This window comes from Acipenser ruthenus, chromosome 23, assembly GCF_902713425.1.
Source record: "Acipenser ruthenus chromosome 23, fAciRut3.2 maternal haplotype, whole genome shotgun sequence".
Taxonomy (NCBI): Eukaryota; Metazoa; Chordata; class Actinopteri; order Acipenseriformes; family Acipenseridae; genus Acipenser; species Acipenser ruthenus.
The window spans coordinates 26,623,217-26,647,491 of record NC_081211.1 but is presented as its reverse complement, the minus strand read 5'-3'; the positions used below and the strand labels follow the sequence as shown (position 1 = coordinate 26,647,491).

The 24,275-nt window shown below is 37.0% G+C and overlaps 1 long non-coding RNA gene across 2 annotated transcripts in view; it reads left to right on the top strand.

The window, feature by feature from the left end:
• Positions 1 to 394: 394 nt before the first annotated feature.
• The window catches only part of LOC131699660 (uncharacterized), a 47,348-nt gene continuing 23,467 nt past the window's right edge, over positions 395 to 24,275 (top strand). For both annotated transcript variants that reach the window (XR_009308248.1, XR_009308247.1), the window contains exons 1-2: positions 395 to 529; positions 22,536 to 22,668. This is a non-coding gene — a long non-coding RNA (uncharacterized LOC131699660). The remainder of the gene's footprint in view (positions 530 to 22,535; positions 22,669 to 24,275) is intronic.

The window sequence follows — 24,275 nt, the reverse complement described above, 5'->3', positions numbered from 1 at the left end:
CAGCTAAATAATGTATTTTTTTTTTTTATCAATTACTCACATTTTTGTGTACCTACGTTACCTTTTTCTTTTTGATTTTGCACCTTTTGGTACACAGCAGTTTTCCTTTTTAAAATGATATATATTACATGATGGTTATTTATGGTTTAAAGATGTCTATAAAAATGAGGCCCTTTCTGAATATATGAAGCATTTATATATATATAAATGACATTTTTAATACCATATTAAATTGTACCTGGCAAGAATGGCATTGTTACAGAACACTGATAACATTAAATAAATCCATTCCTGCCATACCCACTTGTGTTATTGTGTTTATAGTATGCCACTCGTTTAAAGCCTGTCCCCACCCCTTTACTGAAGTGCATTGAAAGAAAAAGTGAAAGTAAAATTAACTGTCTACTGCGTATGGAACAGAAAGACAAGCCACATGCATTTCAACTAATGGATTTTAAGCTTTTAAATTGGATTTATTGGAGGTTCTGTCTACCAAAAAAAATGATCAATTTGATTTATTTTTAACAAGGTAAGTCAGATTATATGTTATTTCAAAATAAATACAAGTGTAATGGATTTGTATGCAGAATAAATGCAAAATAAACAAAATGGGGTTTGAAACCATTGTACTGGTCAGAACCATTGTACTGGTCTTGACAGCTTTAGGCTACAGATGTGAAAGCATGAGCAATACAAATGAGCAAAGATTATATAAATGCTATTCCACAGATGTGTTTACCATCTAGTTATTCCGTTAGAGATGAATTCGAAAGTAAAACTTAGCGTAAACAAATCATTTAATAAAAGCAATTTAATATATTATACTTCGTAACATTAAACTATATAAAGTGTTACATTGTTGCAAAATAATTTGAAAGATCATGTAAATAAATATGTTTTTATATACATGTATTTTAAAAAAACCAGTACTTTTTATTTTCACTTTCTGTTTTGACAGCAAATGCTTGTGGCTTAATTACTTTCTTTGCAAAATAAAATGTGACTTGAACTTTAAGAACATCATATTAGAGTTTATGAAATATTTGTTTATTATTCATATATATATATATATATATATATATATATATATATATATATATATATATATAGGTTGTTGGTGAATGCATATGTATGAGTTACTGCTTCAGGTTTAAGGTTAGAATTTAAAAAAAAAAAAACATCCACTTTAACAAAATGTACCTAGATATTTTTGAAATTTTGCAAAAGTATAATAATTACAGTGCATACATTATGTCACTAATTAAATACTGATACTGTATTTAAACAGATGACACTTTTCTGGCATTTCAAATGAAAGGTTCAGAATCCAATTTGAATACTTCATGTCTGATTTTGGCTTCTTTGAGACTGCAAAGATGACCGATGCAAATTGAGCCAGCATTTGTTTAAGTTTGTCTTTATTTTGAAACTTTTATTAAGATAAATGTTTGGTACGTTACACGCACGCACGCACGCACGCACGCACGCACACACACGCAGTAAGTGCATTATTTTTACTTGACCTATATTTAAGAATCTTAGAGCACATGTCATGAACAAACCCTGGTATTTGTGACATGACTGGTGCGGTCATCATGTACCTTGAATTAAGAAACTCCTTTGTTACATTGGTTTTCATTGTGTTGTTTTACTGAAAATTCATTTTAAAAACTTTTAAAATACGCTGCTTGTGTTGTGTTTTTCAGGATGTATAACATAGGAACAGCAGTTTGTGTTGAAAATGTACATACTTTTCATAATTTATTTTTATTTTTTTATTGCCATTTCAGTTTTTCTCAAAGCTGGAATCTGTTTTACCTGAGCATTTTTCTCATTGGTTTCCAACATTGTTACATCAGTAGATTTGAAATGTCCGGTTCACTAAACTAAAGATGAAGAATATAAGGCTGGTCATTGAATAAAACTGTGTGTCAATTGAAAATGGCATTTTTTTATCTTCAGACTTACTTATTCTATAAATTAATACCTTGCACAGTTAATAACTAATGAAATAATAAATGCATTTAAGTCATTTTAAAATTTTGACTGTCTGTTCCCACTTTTGGTACCAAGTATTGGAGACCCTTTTCACCCTGTCACACCTCCACATAAAATGTATCCATTTACAATCACAAAAGTTACACAATATTACCTGTGCTGGACTGAATCAATTAACAACTACAGATGCATTACAATAGTATTAAAACCTATGTTATTTCAGCCTATAATCACCTCGGGTGAACTCTGAAATCCCGCCTCCTGTGTTTTGGCAGCTGCTGCTCTGCCTTGGCTCTGTGTCACAAGGTTTCCTCAGAAACACAACACTGCAGCTCCCGCCCTCGACGTTTATCCTGGTTCCTGTTTTGCATCTGGCAGCTCAGGTTTTCGTTCAGTCGCTGACAAACTTCCAGAATTACTGTAGGAAAAAAAAAAAAAAAGTTACAATTTTGCTTTTGGAAAACATAAAAGTTTGTGTGTAACTGTGTGGGTGTTCAAATAATCAAATGGCAAAGAGGGTGAAATGATCTCTAAACTGTTACATAAATGACAGCGTGTTGTTTAAAGAAAGCAGGGCTGTTTTGTGCACGGGCCAGGGTACTTTTTGAGGTCTTCAGGCTCATTCCCTCCCCTGTAATGCAGTGACGCTGCTGTTTCCATCAGCATTCCACGTGTTTGTCATACATGGAAGTCATTGCTTAATGCTGACTTTCACCCACTCCAGTGTTATTGTTTCTTATTTTGATAGAATTCTGAAAATATTGATTTATTTTAGGTAAAAAAAAACTAAAAAAAAAAAACTTGTACCCTATTACATTGCATATTAAAGAAAATAGAGAAGCACTCTACAGTCGAATGTTTCTTTAGTCTGGTATTTATGCCTGGGGTTTATTTTACATGATACCTTTTTGATACAGTCATTTATAAATTCTGTTACATGAATGAATACAAACAAAGTAGTTTAAAAAGTCAAGCAGTGTTTGTTGAGATATTTGAATACAGTCAGCACTCGGATATAGGACACTCAGATACACGTCAGTTGCGTTTTACCGTCCTTTTATTAAGAAATCAATTCCCATTATATATATATATATATATATATATATATATATATATATATATATATATGTAACAAGTTAATGCACATATGATTTCCGACTCCGTCACCAGTTTTCTGATACAAAGCCCATCTCTTCAGTGTTACAATTTATTCGTCACAGTCCACAGTTTTTTTTCTCGAAGGCGCAAATCAGTCTGTTTTTATTGTGCAGTGACACACACACTTCCTCTAGTTTAACCTGACGAAAATGCAGCATCAACAGAGCAAACGAGACCAGCTACTGTAATGTAAAACTCTTAATAATTAAACAGTTTTAGATACTGTGATGTATTTTTATTTTTTTTAAACCTGTGTTGCTTTTATTATTATTATTATTATTATTATTATTATTATTATTATTATTATTATTATTATTATTATTTATTTCTTAGCAGACGCCCTTATCCAGGGCGACTTACAATCGTAAGCAAATACATTAAGTGTTACAATACAAGTAATACAATAAGAGCAAGAAATGCTTTTGTGCATTTTCATTTGCAAGTGAACTGTGACATTAGGCCCTTATCGAGCACTATATTCTGCAGTTTTGAATACTGACTTTGGATACTGTTTTAAATCTGGAAACTGTGTTTTTTGCTAAATTGGATTACTTTTATGTTTTACACAGTTCTGTGCATGGGTAACATTTTGATTTAATTTTGCTGGGTCATTAATGGGTAATTTTACATACTGTTACAATACGTACTGGATTTAAAAGTATGTACTACACTTACAGTTCACGTGGCCACAGTCGTCTCTTTTGGCAAGTGATATTTTCAGAATCATATCATTCTGAATTAAAATACTTCTGTTGAAAATATAGTACTGTACCAACAAAACCAACTACAGTACATCTAAATGGAAGTCTACTTATTTTAAAACACAGTCCTTTCAGCTATGTACTTTTGACATTGTACCTTTTTTGTGTTCTCTGAAAAACGGGCAAGGGTTGGAACGGGCCAAAAATGAAATAATCAGATATGCGTCACACTCGTTTAACCGTCACTGAAGTCAACATTTTATAGGGTTGGGTATAGGAGTGCTGATAGTAGAGTAACAAAGAGAGTATTAGCAGTACCTAGCTTGTCCTGTAGAAGGCAGTATCACTCTTCTTAACACGTTTTAGCAAAGTCTTCGTGCCCCCCAGTGCAGCTTAAAAAAAAAAGTTCCTTTCAGCCGCCATACTTTTTTTATTTGAGCGGAAATTGGGTATTTATTTTCAAGGGCTAACAGTCTTTGGAGCACAGCCAACGTAGCTTGTAGTGTTTGTGGTTTGAGTCGAAAACCTGAGAACACAACAACCTTCTTTGTGAACATGACTCTTCTCTTTACATTTATTTATTTATTTAACCAGGAGATTTACCCATTGAGACCGAGGACTCGTTTACAAGGGGGTCTGAAAAACATTAAAAAGGACAATCCCAAAGTACAAACAGCACGGTAAAAACATGTGGTTCATATTTAATCAGCAGCATCATACAGAGATCAAAGAACCTAAATAAGACATATATCTATTTGATAATATGGACTGAAAGAGAACCGTTTGAAGGAGGCGCTAAGCAATTCCCAAATATGAACTTTATAACCAGAGAAAGAAAGGTATCAGATTCCATCTTGCCTAATCCCACCAGCTATTCAGTTAGGGTAAAATAAGTGGGTAGTCATTAAAGTATGCTAAAATAAATAATTTCTTATATCAATAGACATAACAGCAAGGAATTTGTAAAATTCACCGCATACACACACACACACACACACCTGTTTGACTGTGCAGCCTATTACCTGAAAAAGTTTAAACATTAATTAAATGTTTTACTCCAGTTATCAGCTCTCTTGCAGAAATGCTTAAACTGCTGCTAATGCATTTCCAGGAAATCAGGCTTTCTGAAGGCATTGTTTGTCATACAGAAGTAGCAGGCTTAATGCCAGCTGGAGAATATAAAGAGCTGTTTTACCAATACAACTGTACATCTATCAAGTATCTTATAATGCTGGTGCCGCAAAGAAAAGGGTCTCTTTGCACATGTTTCTATCAAGACTGAAACTGTGTAAAGTGTGAGGTTTGCTAGACAGTAAAAATCAGTGAGCATCCCCTCAAATCATTCACACGATTTTCATATCTATTCTTGAATTTGCAGGAGTTCAATTAATATATTAAACCATTTCATGCCGGGAATGGGCAATTAAAGATTGATGAACACTTCAGACAGTTTTTGTCAGTATGTTACTTACATAGCTTTGTTACGTGTCAGCTGTATCATTTTCGTCCCCTATGCAGCTTCTGGGTAGTTTTAGTAATAAAGCTGTTTATTGCACAGAATGGGAAATTAAAGGTGACTGTTCCGACTGTTTTTGTGATAAAAAAATAATGGTTCTAGGCCGGAACGGGTTAATGACAGTGTTTTATTAATCGGTTCTCATTGTTAAAATACTGTATTCCTTCTAGCTTAAGACATGACTAGACAAACAGCAACATGACTGACTGCCGAGAAAATATGAACCAAAACATTACTTCCCGATCTCGAATCATCCATGACATACAGGCAGCCATTTTCAAAGAAGCGTCATGAGCTTCCTGAGGAATTCAAAGAGAAGCGTTTACAATTTCAGCGTTTCTAACAAACAGTACCAGCTTGGACAGATTTGAAATGCTGATCAGACCCCCGTATTTTTACAACATGGATCAGCTGGTGATTAGGGTTTTTGGAGGCACAGCATAGATGATTCCAAACAGTATCCCAGCAGATTTTTGGCACTCTTGATCAATGAATCGTAATGTGTTAACATCACCACCACCCATTTTATGGAATTCTGTTCAGGCCTCAGAACAATGCTGCTAATCACAAATGTATTTTGTTATGCTATCGGCGGATGATAAATGCTTGCTCTTAATTATTTATTTATTTTTGTGGCTGCTTTACAATGCAATACCATGTAAGCAAAGGATAGCTAAGATCGCATGCACTCACGTGGAGCGTGACCAAAACAACCAAAACTAGAACCATGTCGCCTGACGCAATTCCACAGTGTCACCACAGCATCTGCACTGTTTCAGTAGAGTCCGAGGTAGGACCTGCGGTGTAATTCTGCATTAATGTATCCAGATTAGCACACTACTGTACTTCCTAGAAGAAAGGTGAAAATGGACGATGGACCTCTGTTTTATGTTTGGATGGACCTGTACAGTATTTAATATGAACTAAGGTTGTGCCTAATTTAACTGATTTGCCATGAAGGTCAAACATTTCTCAAAAAGCCTTATACTGTGTGTAACCTATGTTGCCTGTGTGACAGTGACCTCTAGTTTTATCTGGTATAGTATAAATGCAAAGAACAGCAGCTGTTTGCATTGCGCACCGTGATTTACAGGGCTGCAGATAACAAATAAAAGCAATGGGACAGAAACAAAACACACATACAAAACAACCCGACCAACCACTGTCCTCCAGAGTGCATGTAAAACATGAAGAACTGCAGCCAGTCTAGCCAGATAACACCCTCCAGAGAGACACTTTGCTGTTTCGAACTGCCATGCCTACCACTGCACTTCCCTGTCTGCCACTGACCAGGGTCTTCCTTCACAGTCACCCATAGCCTGGCAATTTGTTCCTACTCTTGTAAAAGGTAACCCTTTTGAAAGATGCTTTAACTATTGGTGTCAAGCTTTTGTTACAGAATAGCCGCATTAATGTTTTATAAAGGTACGTAGGCCTGTGATAGGGTATAGTACGTTGCCAAGTTTGCTCTGCGTTCAAACAAAGGGTGACGTTTGCCTGTTCAGAATATGTTAGCACACACAACCTAAAAGGGGACTGAATAGCAATTTGAACTATAAAGGGAAGAATAAACTGTTGCAAACTTAATGATGCAGAAAGGAAGTTATCCACTATTAAAGGAAACGAGGCTCTGTATGGAAAGTGCGTGATCTTACTGCACCTTGGTTTCTTGGCAGTGTAAACTAAAAACATACCTGTTTAGCCATGCGTATGGCGTCTGTTATTGCTATGCAAACCCGTCCAGTTGGACTTGGTTTGTTGCAATTCAGTATTCTTTTATCTGTTTACCACACAGTGCCTTGAGATTTCTCTCCATGAAAGATGATCTAGAAGTGTTTCTTTATTTTTTCACATTGTGTTGCATTGTATAACTTTGATCACAACATTAAAGCAGTTAACACAATTGCAAAACTGTGCATGCAATAGAACATAAGATTCTCACAAAGTTACTTTGCATGTAACTATTGTACCCCCTCATAAAAAGTACAGCTGTTTTCTTGGGAATTTTATATATATATAAAAAAAAATGTAATAGTCTAATCAAGTTGGAGGTCATCTCTCAATTTTACAATGCCCTTCTTTCTTAGTTTCCCCCCCAGGTGCTTATCATGTTTTATCATGTTTGTTTATTCTGTATCATACTTTTTATCCTTTGTATTTTGGTATACTTTTATGAGCATGATCATTTTAAATTCAAATAGCTGCTGTACATGAATGCCAGACGTGGGCTTTTGCATAACATGAAACAATCTGTCGGTTTTATATGAACGGCTGAAGACCTGCGTAAAGTAAGCCAGTGAATGGAATTGTAGGTATCAGAAGTTTGAGTGGAATGCTGCTCTTCAGAGCTCTAAAAACCTGCTTGCATTCCCTCTGCTGCTGTCCTGTGATCAGCAGATCAGATGTTGATCTTGTGCTAGTTGATTTAAAACTCAGGTCTCACACGTGAGTAGAAAACTGGAAAAGTGATTTCAAATAAATGGCTGATCATGTCAGAAGATTCTTTTTCTTAATGAAATATATGCACGGTCACTGCCTTGGTCAGTAGAGAGCCAGAGAGGAGGGGGATAAATACAGCAGGTATGATGCCTCCAGTCCAGCACTGCAGCGTGGATTGAGCCAAACAGGTGTGCACGTTTGTATAGAGGGGTCACTCCTACTGACTCCATAAGGCAAGTCAAACTATTGATGTTCTACAGTAGCATTCCCCATCCCTTCTGAAATCAATCAGAGAGTAGAGATCCTTAGACAAGTTTACCACTGTATATTTGCATGTTTGCACTATCACTATGCTTTTCCCATAGTTATGCTACACATTTACCATGGCTTACCCTGGTTTGCCATGTTTTTTAATGTGCTTTACCATACCACTCTATGCTTTACTGTGCTGTCACTGTGCTTTATTACACTTTGCTATGTTTTTACTATAAGAAACTTTTTATAAGGCTCGAACAACAGCTCATCTCCACAGCCGCAGCTTCTGTACCATGCCATGTTACTGTGCTGGCCTGCCTAACATATTTGTGTGGGTTATCTGATGCCATACAAAGTGGCTGCAGCATAGTGTGTGGAATTCTGCAGAATGTATTGCTGCTAGTTGCTTCTCATGTTGCAGTACGTGTCCATGTTTTTATATCCACTTTAAAGGACTCATAACAATTGAACATACTATCATACCAAACACAGTGCCATCTTTATGATCACAGTGAATGCAAACAGGCTTATACCAGGAACTGCCGCAGTTGTAAAACTGGCTTTGCCAGCTGCTTACGGGAAAAGCTGTTTCTCTGTAACCTATAAGCTTTTCTTTTTTTAAATGGAATGGCATGTTGCCAGTGGAAATTGCTTGTGTAACAGGGCTGAGGCTGGGAATGCGCCGTGCAAGCGAGCGTAAACTACAATGCTGAAGAGCCCAGCCGTGACTCGGATCGCATAGATCATCGAGGTTAAAGAGGGGACGAGTGTAACGGGCAGCTCTGTGTGATGCACTGCTGTTACAGATCCTGTCTCCTGTCGGTGAGATGAAATGAGGTTAAAAGCTTTAAAACCACAAATGCAGGCGAGCCCGGCTCTTTTGCATTACGGTTTAGATGGCCAGGCCCAGCCTCCACCCTGTTCCACTTGCACACTGTCTGAGTATACATGCCCAGCACAGATTTATAGTATGTGTAAAGCTGTATTAAGGCTGACTCATTTGCCATTTATACATTGCAACCTTTAGATAAATTAAACATACCTTTCACAGCAGGACTACACTTACCAGCAGTTACTGTGTGAACCTCCTCACAGACATCATCTTTAAATCAGGAAACAGGAAATGACCCAGACTTGAACTCTGTAGTCCACCACCAGCATTGTGTAGAAGGTAGTAGTTTACCAATAAAGGTAACAGTTTACCTGTAGAGCAGTTTTTCTTTTTTTTTTCCAGAAAGCGTAAAATGCTGAGCCTTTAAAAATGATCTTGGAACTACAGGTTAATTGAATACACCACTATACAAACAGGTCCTTTATAACTAAATGAATTCCAGCCTGCTTATATTGAGTGATGAAATGCATCTTTGTTTGACTGTAAGGCACATCATCCATAATGTTAAATGCTCCTCTCATACATTTTGCGTTGAAGAGTTAAGTGAAGTCGGCAAGCACCTTCTGCAGAAGGTGATAGTTTACCAATAAAGACCGCGGCACCTGTGAACTTTGTATTGGAAATCACAGTAATCTGATTACATTTTTCAGTACAACGTTCACAGGCACTACAAAGCATTAGAAGCAATGCATTACTCTCCGAGACTGCATTGTTTTTCTTTTAAGATGAAATTTTCGTAGCAGTAAAAAACAAAAACAAATATTTACATGAAAGTGACGAGTATGACTGATGAGTTTTCAAAGGACAGATCTTAATCAGCTCCTGAAAAGAATAGTTGTGTTATGGATGCAGACCTTGTTTTTGACACGAAAGAAGAATTCTTCCTAAACAAGTCTAACTTGTTGCCAGGTGTGTGCACCTGAAACTTGCAGCCTCAGATGGGCGGCATTATACAGCGTGTGATGTGCTGATCTGAGGGGCCGTTTTTCATTTTCTAAACTTCTAAACTGTCTGTACACCCCAGTACTAGTCAATCACACTGGATTACAGTAACCACCTATCCTTAGTTATCCTGGGATACCCCTATATGTCCAGGTGAATTTCCTGATGTTATAAAATGCCAACAAAAAATCCCAAATCCAGCATTGGCTTATCCCAACAGTAGGATGATATAAATGTGCTGGGAAATCAAATTAAAAATTTTAAAAAAAACTGCAGACAATTTTTTTTCCTTTACTTTGATTTAAAACCAGGTTTTACAGTAACCATTGCCTGCAGTCTGTGACTATGTGGAAAAGCAAGCCAGTTCCCACAACATATTTGAATGGTCTAGTGTACTGTAGGCCCATTTAAGTAGGGTTACCATATGACTCTGTGTACACTAGGACAGTGTGGGACATTTCAGACTTTTCAACTCACATTGCAATGCATTCCGGTACGTTTGACCTGTCTCAGGTACCTTTCACAGAAGGACTACACTTACCAGAATGCATTGGGGTGTGAGTTAAAAATGCTGAACTGTCCTAGTGTACATGGAGTCATATGGTTACCCTACTGTTTGGTCTGAAAAAAACTACAAGGGCAATCTGTAGTCGCTGGTGGAAGCAAGTACAGTCAAAATGCAAATAAATGTGATGCTGTGTTTAAACGTCACATGTGTTTAATGAGCACACACATACTGAAGCTGGGTCTTTTGCAGGCTGGTAAAACCGTATTTATTTTTATGTCAATGATATGGCTCTTTTAAACAAAAAAGTTGGACAGCTCTGGTCTAGGTTATATAACTATTAGCATTGCAGGCATGTGAACATAGTTCAGTGACCTCATGTCACTTTTTTGAAGCTAGTGTAGATGAAAATCAAGAGGCTTGTCAGCATTGCTTTGTAGGAGCCTCGGGAGGGGGGAGTTTTTATATGAACTCACCTTTGTAATAAAAACTAATCTCATGTAGTGTGAATAAAAGGGATGTTTTATTCAGCCTGTAACACCTAGTATACCATTCTCAGTATCAAAGCAATGTATCTGTTTATACTGGCTGCTGATGTTCATACTGGCTGATTAAAATGTTAACATGCTTAAACCTTTAAAAAAAATATATATGTGTGTGTGTGTGTGTGTGTGTGTGTAAGTGGTGCATGCATGCAAGAGCTGAATGCAAACTCAAGCTGCAAGAAAGCAATGTCTATTTAACTTCTGATGATTTAGGGCTCTCGTGACACAAAATTAAAACGTTTCTCGTCCAATTCTCGTCAGTTTCTCTAGCTGTCTGAGACCACCTTGTTTTGCAGCATAACCAAACACACCATGTGAATATATATATTTGTAAATAGTGTATTTTATAAGGAAAGCTAAATGCTCTCCAGAATGTTTTCAGACACATCTGAAGGGTTACGCTAAATCATGAGAACAGTCTTGTAGAACCCCACAGTCTTTTTAAAACAAAGGTCAATAGAGCGTGTGGTTTCCCCCATTGGAAATGGTGACAGCCTTTCATCTATTTTGGTGCCTAGGTGAGTAAGATACTTGCTGTAGTGTAAAGTCGAGATATTTTGTTTGCCTTTAGTATCTGAAGTTTAGTTCATGATTGAAACTTATATTTAATTGTATCACAATACATTTATAATTTTTTTTTTTTTTTTTTTCATGGACTTTTAAATAATATTACACCGGTGAGTTATGAATTCATCTTTTAATAAAAAAAAAATATATATATACAGGCCTATTTGGTGCTTTACAATGATGACAGGGTATGTGCATTTCTAGTGAAATAAGAGTTATGTCACATTACTGTACTCTATTGTGAGTCTTATTGTATGGATTAACTCTGAATGATTAGCTCAATACAACAGGTAGTCAGTTTAAGACTAAACATAATCACAATTCATGCCCCCCCCCCCGTCCCCCCGCTAATAATATATATTACTATAAGAGAGACAAGACACAGGGAAATTTCCAGGCTTCAGTAAACTCTGTATAGCACACGAGAAAAAGGAATGTGGCCTTATCAAATATACAGACATGTGGCCTTAGCAAATATACAGACAAATCATAGCAACATATAAAATAAATATTACCAATACAACAGCGCTTTGTCTAACAGTATGAACACAGCAGTAGACACGCTATTTCAGCTGAAAGAAACGGGTTGTTGCTTTGGGTGATTAAATACAGAACACCATGATGCTGGAGAAATGCATGGAAACCACCAAATGGAATGCACAAGCAGCAAAGGAGACCAGACCCTTCGAAAGGTCTTTTTTTTCTCCAAATAACATGTTTAATTCTTCATTGACTGTATAGGGTTTGGACATTTTCATTATCCATGCATTTCCCAATAAGAGTTGTGTGGTAGTTGGAATCTGCAATGGGGGGTGGTATTATTTAATGCTGTTATGAGCTGGCAGGCAACCTGCATATACATTTTACTGTTTTCAACCACACGTGTGAGAATAATGCACAGTTTCTCAGTATCATTGTTCTGCAAAAGACAGCATGGGAGGTGGGGGGGAACTCAAATGCGTCTGAACAGTTAGAACAAAAGGTTGGGCTTAGCAAAATATAAATATATTTTAAATATAAAAAGCACACATTTAGCTAATTGTATGAAAAGTATAACACTCCGACTTTCCCTTTGCTACGCGTACCTGCCTGGAAAATAAACTAATTTCTTGAACTGTTTTTGAAAGAATTGTGCTACGATTCTCTCTCTGGATACTAGCAAAAAACTTTTCAAATCCCTAAGTTGTGTTGTTTGATTCCGTTTGGGTTCTAATTAAGAGTTCTTGTTTTTCAAGAAGGGCACTGCGTGGGTTTGATTGAAACATGTCTCCATACAATAGATGCTACTCAAAGTGTGGCTGTAGGGCATTTAGTGACAGACCAGTGGACACCCTTCAAGTGCACTGCCCGGCTGGGACTCTTTCATGCTGTTGCTGTTTTGTTAATCTTGTGACTCATTTAGTCATTGCTCTGACTGCTCTGATTGTATACTGGGTGGCACTGCATATGCTTAGTGGCTTTGTCAGAGCCACAAACTGGTGCAATTTAAACCATTCTCTACCGAGTCTGTGTTTTCCACTGTGTGCAGTTTGCTTGCATATATAGTTGTCTCCATAGTAACCGTATGACGTGTCTGGTCAACATCTCCACACTGGAAAATTGCCCCATGGTCTTAATGAAGTCGTTGCGACAGTAAAACTCTCCGTATATCTGTTATGTTGAACAACTAAATAAAACAACTGAAAAACGACATTTAAACAGACCAGTGAACTTCACTGCCAGTAATAATATTTGAATTGGAGTGGTTTAAAAAAAAATGTGAAAAGAGACAAAAGATAGAAGCGAAAACGGCCTGTTTAAGAAACTAATAGTATCAATTGATAACCCGACAGTCTCTTCAGTGGCAGGATGTTTGGAAACACAGCCTTCTGAAGAGTGATACATGATCTAAACCACTGCACACCATTGCTGTTTGCAGTCCACAGAGTTGTTTTTCGAAGATGAATTAAAATTAGATTTGTATGTAATCTTTTCTTTAAGATCTCTCAGTGGCAAAACATTTTTTTTTTTTTTTTTTGGAATGTAGATGAAAAGTACACCAGGAAAGCATGGTTAGTTGTCAGCGCATGAAAACAACCTTGTGTAATAGTGAATCTGTTCTTGTGCAGCACCCTGCTCCAACAAGAGGGAGACTTACTCAAGGGATGAATACCCGTACATACAAAATGTATTCGAATAAGACAGAGCTAGGACAAGAATGGACCCTCTGATGCCTGTAAAGATGTAAAACTATTGTAGTGTGAAATTGACCTAATGTAGTGGAATATTTTTGGAAGAAACTTGACTTTTAAATTTGAAAATTCTTATAAGAGTACTTGGTAATGGCATAATCATATCATGGAAATATAACAAAAAATGTGTCTTTCATTTTCTGGTATGTTTTGTTATTGGTGTAACTTGCCCATTTTTTTTGGTTTGTTTGTATTATTAAACCTGAATGTCTAGCGAGGCCAGTGTTAATCACAGGAGTAAAGTCATTAGAAATCTATTTTAATAATTGTATTCCCGAAGGCACATTCTTTGGCTGGTGATCTCAGTGATTGCCGCTCCCAGTCTGAGAGTTTAGGAGCTGAGTGTACACACACTAGTTTTGTTATGAGTGAATGCAGTTTTGTCATGTGATTTACAGTAAATGCACTCCCTTTCCAATGAATTCTCCTGAGAAGATGGTACTTCAGAGAGTGCATAGTCTTCACACACAGGGTCCTGTTATATTGAAGTGCTACAGCAGTATATCATGGGAAGCACATACAGAAGACAAGGATTAACCCTACCGGTCCCTAGAGACAGGACCTGCTCCTTATATGCATGCTGTGCAGACGGTCATTTGTATAGATTTTATTGTTTCTTCCTCATCATTTTGGCCTATACTATTGTTTGTGGGTTTGCAGTGTTATGCATCCTCAAACACAATCTGTGCAAATTAAGCACATTTTATAAACTTGACCTATTTTAATATCCTTCCATGACCTCTTTGCAAGACTTGAAAAATACAGTATAGAAGATGGTTCAGTTAGTCCAGTGTTAATACTTTGCATTCAAATATGTCATAATTCTATATTGAGCTCTTTGATTTCTATTGTTTTCCAAGCGGTTATGACAGCTAACATGCACAGCTAAAAACAGTGGGGCATTCCAAGCTCTGCTGATTATAGAGTTGTAGGTCATGTGTTTTTTTGTTTGTTTGTTTGTTTGTTTGTTTGTTTGTTTTTTGTGGAGGACAAATATACTGTAGCAGTATATAACAATTTTACTGTACATGTCATCTTTGCAGATCTAAAATTAATACAGCATACGGTAGAAATATTTTGTTTGCATTCCCTGATGAAATGCCAGGCTAATCCATGTTAGGCAAACCAATGGTACAAGGTAGGGTTTGTAATGAATATATTAAGCAGGCAGCAGTTACTGTAGCAGTAATTAACATCATTTACAGAGCATTTAATATAAGGAATAATGTACACTGAGCCTCTTATTCCAAATCCCAAGAGCCCTAAACCCAAGATGGCATTGCAGCCTTATATGTACAAAACCTGTACGTAAACGATTTTCAGGTTTTTTTCCGGAAGTAAGTTCCTTTGATGCTTGCTTTCCTCTTGGTTGGTAAAGCTATCCTGAATCCAAAACAAATAAAGTGCAGTCGTATAATCTCTGTGCTGTCACACAACAGCTCAATCACAAGGCGGTAAATGCCAGTAAGTTTACAGTATGTATCAGGTAATAATCTTGTTTTCACTAAAATTGATAGCAATTGTAAGTAGTTACTGGTTAACTGGTGTTTTTGGCAGATGCTAAGGAATTAGCAAACTGGTCCAGTTTCTGTGGTGGCTCACAGTGCCTTCTCAATTCATTATCATCAAACTGAGGTGAGGTATTGCAGTTATGTAATAAAAGCTATTACCATATATGAGCTGAGGTTTCCCGTAAACCACGTGCAGTGAGATTCAGCAAGACCTTGACCCTGATATACAGTATGGGCTCTCACATGTAGTGGGATTGTTAATGAGAGACCCGCAATTACTGGCGTGGACATTGAACTGATACTAGATAAAGCTATTGGAAAGAATCTGAGTGGTAAGATACCACAAGATTTGCAGTGGGGCGAAGTGTAACCCAATGGCAGGATTTGGAAAAGAGATTGCAGTGTTATGGCATCCTCTAGTTGGGAACCCACAAAAGGATCCTACAGTGTGTTAGAATGCACAGTATTGATGTTATTTTTAACTGGAAGAGCTACACAGGAGAGCACTATTGAATCTAAAATCTGGTCTTGTATTGCTCTTGTATTTGTTATGAAACCAAACAAAACATGTTTTCCTTTGTTGTAGAATTACACATTTCCCTCTGAAATGTCTTTTGTATCGCTGTTCGTCTCCCAGCAACACCAAGTAAACATATCTCAAGTGATGCAGGTGGCTCCATACCTGTCGTGCTATTTGTAGACTTCAATTAGACCTTCCCCATTTATACATTGACATATGAAATATATACGAAAAAACCAGGCAAATGACAGCACATGTGTGGTCTTGGGTGGAGAAGGTTGCCCATGTAAAAGCATTTTCAATCAAACTGATGTTGGTAGCTTGCAGTAAAAGAGTGATTTCTGTACAGTCTGTCGCACGCAGTATCACACAAACAAGTTCGTGCAAGTTATTGACACCAGGTAATCTTTCACAAGGGCAGACACTGTGTTGCTGTAGCTGCAGCTAGGTTAGGGTAAATATAATCCATGTTTTATTGATGTTAATCGTTTATCACATTGAACTGTTAGCAAATAGCTGCTCTGGGAAATCTCCAGCCCTGTATTATTAGTGCATGAGACAAAATAAGGAATTGGGGTGTGACTACGCAAATAATTACAATACATTTAACCAGGAGATTAGACTTGATATATATATATATATATATATATATATATATATATATATATATATATATATATATATATATTGTAAGACAGCAGGGAGGGGGTTAAAGCCTCCCTGAAGAAAAACATGTGCGGAATGCACACTTGTTTAGTTTAATTATATTTGGTATTGTTTAATTTAATTTGCTATTTGTTTTGTTAATTATTTGCGGGGGATTAAAAAGAGAGCAGCCAGACTGCTCATGGCGGCTGCTGAGTAGAAGGAGGCAGATGAGGTGCTCTGCGAGTTAGTCAGGGAATAACCAGTGTAGTCAGCGCTCCAAAACGGAGCTAGGTGTTTATTTTGTGTTGTGTTTGTTTTGTGTTTTGAATTAAAATGAGCGCGTTTGTCCAAGTTTTTGTCCACGTTTGTCCATGTTTTTGCTTTTCAAGCCTCTCCTAAATGATTTCTTTAAACTCAGTTGTAAGTGGGACTGTGCCTCTGTCTTCCATGCACCCATCCCCTTGATAAATTATAGGAGGTATACGTTGTTTGTTGTCTTGTTGACACACCCCTGTATTGCTTTTTTCAGTTCTGCAGCTGCGCGATATTTGGATGCAATTTCATTTTAATAGCACTTGAATAATTTGTTTTGCCTGCTTTGTTTTAATGGAGGTAACTCTATGTCCCTTTATTACAGTACCTTTGCAGTATTTTATAAGGTTGAAACTGTGATAGTTTAAGTGTCATACAAGAGTGATGGATTTTTTTTTACGTGTGTGACTGCAACAGAGCGTCATTGGTCATCCTCTCCTGTGCTCAACCATTGATGACAGAAAGTGTGCACAAGAGCAGTTTTGCAGTTTTAATTCCACATTTTTGCTCCTTGCTGTCTTGTAAAGGTAAATAATACCTGCTTTACATGTAAACTCAAACGTGAAAATCCACTATTCATGCCAGCTAACAGCCTGGTGGATACAAGACATATTTCTTGATTTACTTTCTCAGAATTCTCATCTGCTATCGGTATATAAAATCTTAGTTTTGTTTATTACAATACATCAACCTCGTCTGCTAGTGTAATGTTTCATAAGGTGAACTGAATGCATGCTTTTTTGAGTACCAACCCAGTTGATTCAGTCTCACTAGACTGTTGTTATCATTCCCCTGCTGTTTACCTCGGTGGATATTCAAGATGCCACACATGAAACCAAGCTGTGTAGCGTGGACTGTGTTCTGCCTATTCACGCCACACTGCGGAGACCTGCTCAGTATTGGATTGGATTAGCCGCATCAATCTGTGGCCTTGTCTTTCCACATTCTCACAAGTGCTTTCCATGTCTTCCACAAAGCCAATTGGCTTTTTAAATGTAATCGATAGAGGCTGGATTTTTTTGGATCCACGTCCAACACCTGGCACAGTGTTCCTCGTACACTGATACAGATCGGGTCCAACATTGGACCTCAGTTGCATTGAGTGCCTATGAGAGTTAGCCTATGACAGCCCCCTATCACTGTATCCATGTCCGTCATTTGTAAATTTACAATGGTGCAGTTATATTACTCACCCTCCCCTGGCAGGGCATCACGCATCTTGTTTTTTTTTTTTTTTTTTTATTGGCTTGCTCTCTCATCTAGTTGAGTCAAGCGTTCATATACTGGTAGTAGAGCAGGCAAACATTAGTATAATAAACAGGTCATCAAACAGTGCTGATAAGGGGGTGTAAAGCCTTGTATTCCCGTAAGTGCATACGTGAGGTTACTATTGTCCAAGATGAAGGTGATACCCGCCCCTGGTTTCTGTGCTACATGAGAGGAAAGAAATGAGAGATCCATATACCATGCTTTCCAGTTTAATGAGTGGTTCCAAACAATAACATCCCAGCTAAATTAAAAGTCACTGCAATTAACATTTAAAAGCATTGTTAAGTGGAATGGAACTTTGTTAGTATTTCATTATTATTATTATTATTATTATTATTATTATTATTATTATTATTATTATTATTATTATTATTATTGTGTTGTTGTTTTCACCAGATAAATGACTGATTAGAATTGCAAAAACGATAAAAAGTTAATTTTATAATATTCGATCCAAGAACTGATAAATAGTTATTTACAGTGATACTGTATGCCAGGGACGGTTGGCCTGTACGACGGGTGTTGGCCAGCAGCATAGTGTAAACCTCGCAGAAGCATTGTTGGATAGCATTTCATGAAGTCATCAAGCATGTGCTGGAATAAGACCAGATTGTTTAAGCAGAGAATGCAGGTTGTTTTCTGACAGTAATGCGCTGGAGCCACACAGTAAATCACTGGTGACGCCTGATGCGAGGGCAATAAACGTGTGTTTAGTAACTGCTTTATTTTTTACATTTTAGAAGCATGTTATCTTTTGCATTCTTCCACTGGAAGAAAGTAGTTTGTAAAATCTTGCTTGTGGAGCACAGGGATCTTCTGCTAATGAAGTCCGGGACAGATCATCATAGATTATACAGTAGATAAACACCACTTTCACTATTATTATTATTATTATTATTATTATTATTATTATTATTATTATTATTATTATTAAGCACAAAACAAGACAAACAAACAAAACCCAGTATTCAAGTATACATGTAGCGATTCTGCAGTACGACAATAGTGGAATTGAACAAAAAGTTATTGGGTTGTATTATGAAGTGCAAAGGCAAATTATTTTCAAAAATAATTATTATGAATATAAAACATTTTGAACAGCATCATTTAACAATCATTTAAGTGCTCTTTTCTGCAACTTTTGTTGTTTAGTTTTACTGTTACAATAGTTGTATCCTCTGTGTTCAATACTGCATTCATCACGCTGCAATTTATTGAAGTTGTACTACAGTTTGTTTTAAATATATACATAAGGGAAGTGCTCCTGGATGTACTGTGCATTTTGAAACATTAAGTTGTTGACCCTGCTATACTGTATAACAGCAATACTTGCATCTTGCCACTTTAATTCTGCTTACTAGTCAAGTTTCATAGGGGCTTAATTGTATTTCCATTTACTAGGGGGGAGGTGCAGTGAATGCAGTGTTTGACTTGCAATAACCGTTTTATCAGTTTGTCACTCTGTGTATGCCAGCTGTCTCAAAGAACGGTCTCAGTAGTAGTTGAGGTATGCACAGACATTAGTATCCTCTTATTCTAAACAAACAGGCTGTGGCCACTTTCTTTGGAACAAGGCTTACCCCTTGCAGCTGTATCTTCTGTTCTTGCCAATACAGACACAGTTGTGCAATCAGTTTGGGTTTTTATGCTTCTTAATGGAAAGCAGTTAGAAATAGACTTGCTTTCTGTAACTTCTTTATGTTACAAAGCATCCGTTTCTTAACAATCCCTAACACGAGATATGTTGTACCGCATGTAGAAAGATCTGTAATTCTCGTCTGTGAAATCTGCCATAGCTTTAAAAAGACAATTACAATATATAGATCCGTCTGTGACAGAACAATGTGGGGTCAGATGTACTAAATGCTGGCTTCAGTGCAAGGTTCTCAGACTAAGCAAAACCTTCTATCAGCTATTCAGATCAACAAACTTCTCAGGCAAAGTTTATATGTTACCATTTATTTTAATAGTTTCCTTTGCTGAACAAAAGTAGATCCTTATTCAGCATACGTTATAACAGCCGTATAACCTGATCTTATAACACAGTAACATAATCTATAACAGTTAATAGCATAATTAATACATTTTTTATAGACTGATTCCCAAATACTCTCTTTTGATTCTGCCCATACAAAGACGTGTCGCTCCCAAGCTGTTGTGACATGAATTATATATTCAATATTTTTTATTGCAACTGTGGTACCATTCAGTGGAGTGAAAATCATAAAGGGCTACTTGACCTGAAACCTCCAGACAGAAGGGATACAGTTTTAAAAAATGGTTGTAAACTACTACTGTAGAGTATATGGCTGGATATATCTTGTAAAGGTGTACTGCAGTATACCATGGTCAAAGTACAGCAAAGTGTTGTAAATGGTAAAGTACACACATGGGATAAACCCTGGAAAAGCAGATTCAACTTGAGAATGATCATGAAAATATACAGCAATAATGTAATACAAAATTAGTTAGAATGCTTAAAAATAAACAAAATCGCTTTCAGTTCCCTAGTAGCACACTGACCTCTTACACTCCCCTGACAAAGGCATTATTTGTGAAAGATTTTGGCAACAGCCTGCAGACAGCCACTAGAGGGAAGATGGGCAGAGCACAAAGTTTTTATGATTGCAGATTCTGTTTGTTTAAAATACACAGGAAGCTGCTTAGCTCCGCTCAACCCAGATCACAGAAAATTGGCTCCAACTGCTAACTTTTCAAAAGCATTTGAGTTGTTTTTTTTATTTATTTTTATCAGTATAAGCTCTTGAATTACTGTTTGGGCAGGACTCAGTTGTTTTGATTGCCTCCCTGTGCCCTCTTTCCCTTAAACACATTCAGTATTACAACCACAGCATGTCAGATAATAGTTACTTCACAGAAACATCTCGTTTGTGTCAGTTCTTATAATGTGATCTCCATTCTTTCGTCTTATATACAGAATAATACCTTTATTAAAACTGCTTGAGTTCTACCAATGAGACACCGAAAACCATAACTTCTCAGCTGTGTATCTCTAGCGAACAGAGGCCATATATTGTGCTATCCGTAATGAGAGTTGGAATGGTATATCACGCTGAGGCCTGTATGGGTATAGTGGTGCAGGCTGGTTTATGTGTTCTTATATTTCACAGGTGAATTCCTTATGGTTTGAACTTTATTTACTCAGTTAAACCTAGGGAAATACCATGAGGCAAATGTTTTCTGTTTGGTGTTTTTTAGGGGGTTGCCCAATTTCTCTGTTTAGTGTACTGCACACTACTTGGAGACTGCAAAAATGCTAGTACTGTAGTGTGTGTGTGGGGGGGGAGTATTTTTATTTGAAAATAAGAATGGCAGGATGTCAATTTTAAAATATGCAGAGAGATGTGTGAAAATCCTTTCATATGAAAGGCAGTATAAATGTGTTTAACTGTGTCACTGCTGCTCTTACTGGTAGCATTTAGTTTTGTGTCTCATTATTGGAAGTGTGATTACACATGGACTGTAGCTATGTAGTTACAGTGTAGCTACTAATTAACTAAAAGTGCCACTGAGTTTGATTTCTATGTGTTGAACTGTCATGATGGGGAGACATGGCCCATTTCTCTACCCTGACATAGAGCACCTCAACCCTGTAGGCATCGTCTCTGAGTACAGCAACATGTCGCTTCTTCTTGTAGAGCTTCAGACATGAAGATCAGATCAGGGTGAGATAATAACCCAGGGAGACCTGGAACAATGACTCTGTAAAGACATGCCAACTGATATAACAACTGCCAAATATTCATAACACAAATCTGACAGAAAAACAAGCTGCACAACATAAAAAAAAAGATTTAAAACAGGATACGGGTTAGTTTTCATACAGAGCGCTTTGTGTGATTTGTCTGTGCAGGTTTCAGACTGCCTCTCTGTATGACTGAATAAGGGACCAGGTTTTAGCATAAAGGCTTATTGCAATTGTACATATAGTATGCTTCATGAGCATTGACCTGTGCACTGTACTTCAGATGACTGAATGTGCAAAGTTTGTGTAAAATGTAATATATTATGAAGATCACCATTTGATGTACAGGTATGTAAACATTGCCATTCTGTGCTGTAATAGCTAATGGCAGGTTCTGTCTAATATATTCTTTATGTGAAACGTACGTGTGCAGTACTTCATGTGGCTTTAACCGAACTTGTGATATTTAGAGAGCCCATTATCACACCGGTAGCAACATACTCACCACTTCCTTGAGAAAGCTGCTATTTTGTGGACCCACTGACAAATAGCTGCTGAAAATAAGTCAACGCGACCAACAAAGCAGAACTAGAGATGTGACTTAGAGAAAACGGCAGGTACTGACTGGGACAAGTACAGACCGGCTTCTTTTTTTTTTTTTTTTTTTACAGCAAGTAATGTCTGTGTGGTCAAAGATCACTGGATTTCTATAGCTACCAACTATGTGTCTGAAACCATGATACCGTTGGACTGTTACTGGTTTAATAAATGTTTTCCTATCCATATTGGTGACCACTTTCCCTTCGTTTTACCATTGCAGATACACTCTGATGACTGGTGTGTTGGATACTGTTCCCACATGACTCTTTCCTACTGTGCCACCTGCTCGAATGCATAGACTGTTTGCAATTGTGCTGCTCGTGAATCTTTATGGTGCTGCCAAATCTAATGAGGTAGACTGCTCCTGCACTTATTGTACAGTAAATACATGGAAGTGATGTCACAATAGAGGCTAGAAAATAGGGTGTGTGACAGGAAATGTAACCATAGAGATAAGCAGTGGCCGAACTGTCAGCAATAAGGGAGTTTCATCTTGAGGGACTTGTTTGGTGTTTGGAAACTACCAAGTCATATTGGACCATGCACATGACTTTGTTTTTGACAGAGTGGCCCTGTAGGTTGGGCAGTTTGGTGCTTCCCCATCGAAACCACTTCCTTTATCATTCACACGTGATTGTTCACCATATCTGAGTAAACGACATGATTTCTAATAAATAAAATACAAAAATGAAGTTTCAGAAAACAGGTTATTTAAAAAATGTAAAATGTACAGGAACCTGAAAATATTCAGCAACGTTTTATTTTAATTGTACCCTACAAAACGATATGGCTTTCATGAATCTCTTTGAAAACCAATTTTAAAATGTTATCATAACTGTTGTTATTAAAATACTGCTAACATCTTATTATCCAGTAGATCTCAATAAAACCTGTGCAAGGAAGTGAATACTCGTTGCCTGTATGGAATTATACAGATCGTTATGTCATTGCAGTGTAATTACTATTCCAATTGCATGTAGAATTACAGAATACAGGTGACACAAACTTTCCTTGACCTGAACACGTTTATTGATTTATCATTATTGTAACAGTGTGTTATTTTTTTTTTATCGTTATTTTTTTCTGCTGTTATATCCTGTAGACACAAGAATGTAAGATGTGAACTCAAAGGTAGCAATTGAACAGAGGGGGTTGTAAAACTGGGAGGCAGTTCCCAAGGTTACTAAACTACTGCAAATGTTCAAAAACAAAACAAACAAAAAAATTGCAACAACTCCGAATGTTACGCTCAGGGTCTTTAAATTATTATTATCATTATTTATTTCTTAGCAGACGCCCTTATCCAGGGCGACTTACAATTGTTACAACATATCACATTATACTTTATTTCACATTATACAGATATCACATTATTTTTACATACAATTACCCATTTATACAGTTGGGTTTTTGTTGGAGCAATCTAGGTAAAGTACTTTGCTCAAGGGTACAACAGCAGTGTCCCCCACTGGGGATTGAACCCACAACCCTCTGGTCAAGAGTCCAGAGCCCTAATCACTACTCCACACTGCTGCCCTAAAGCTGTCGTAATCATTTATAAGGTCCTTCATGGATTAGGGCTGCCATATCTCTAATAGCTACTAACTGCATATTCCTAGTCGTTCCTTGAGATTAGTTGTTCCAAAAAATTGTCTTAAATCCAGAGCTTTTTGCTGCTATGCTTCTCGTTTGTGGAACTCTATTCCGGTTGACATTAGGCAGGTTGAAACAATGGATTCTTTTAAGTCTTAAAAACATACTTTTTTTTATGTGCTTTCATATAATTGGTTGTAGCTGGAGTGTATTGTACATACGAGCTCTCTTGTTTTGTTTTTAACTTTGTGCATGCTCTGGGATGCCATGGTGTGAAGAGTGCTATATAAAAATACATTTGTATTGCATTGTATTGCATTGCATTTTTATACACCGTAATGCTAGATTTGTACCAATTTGTAACGGT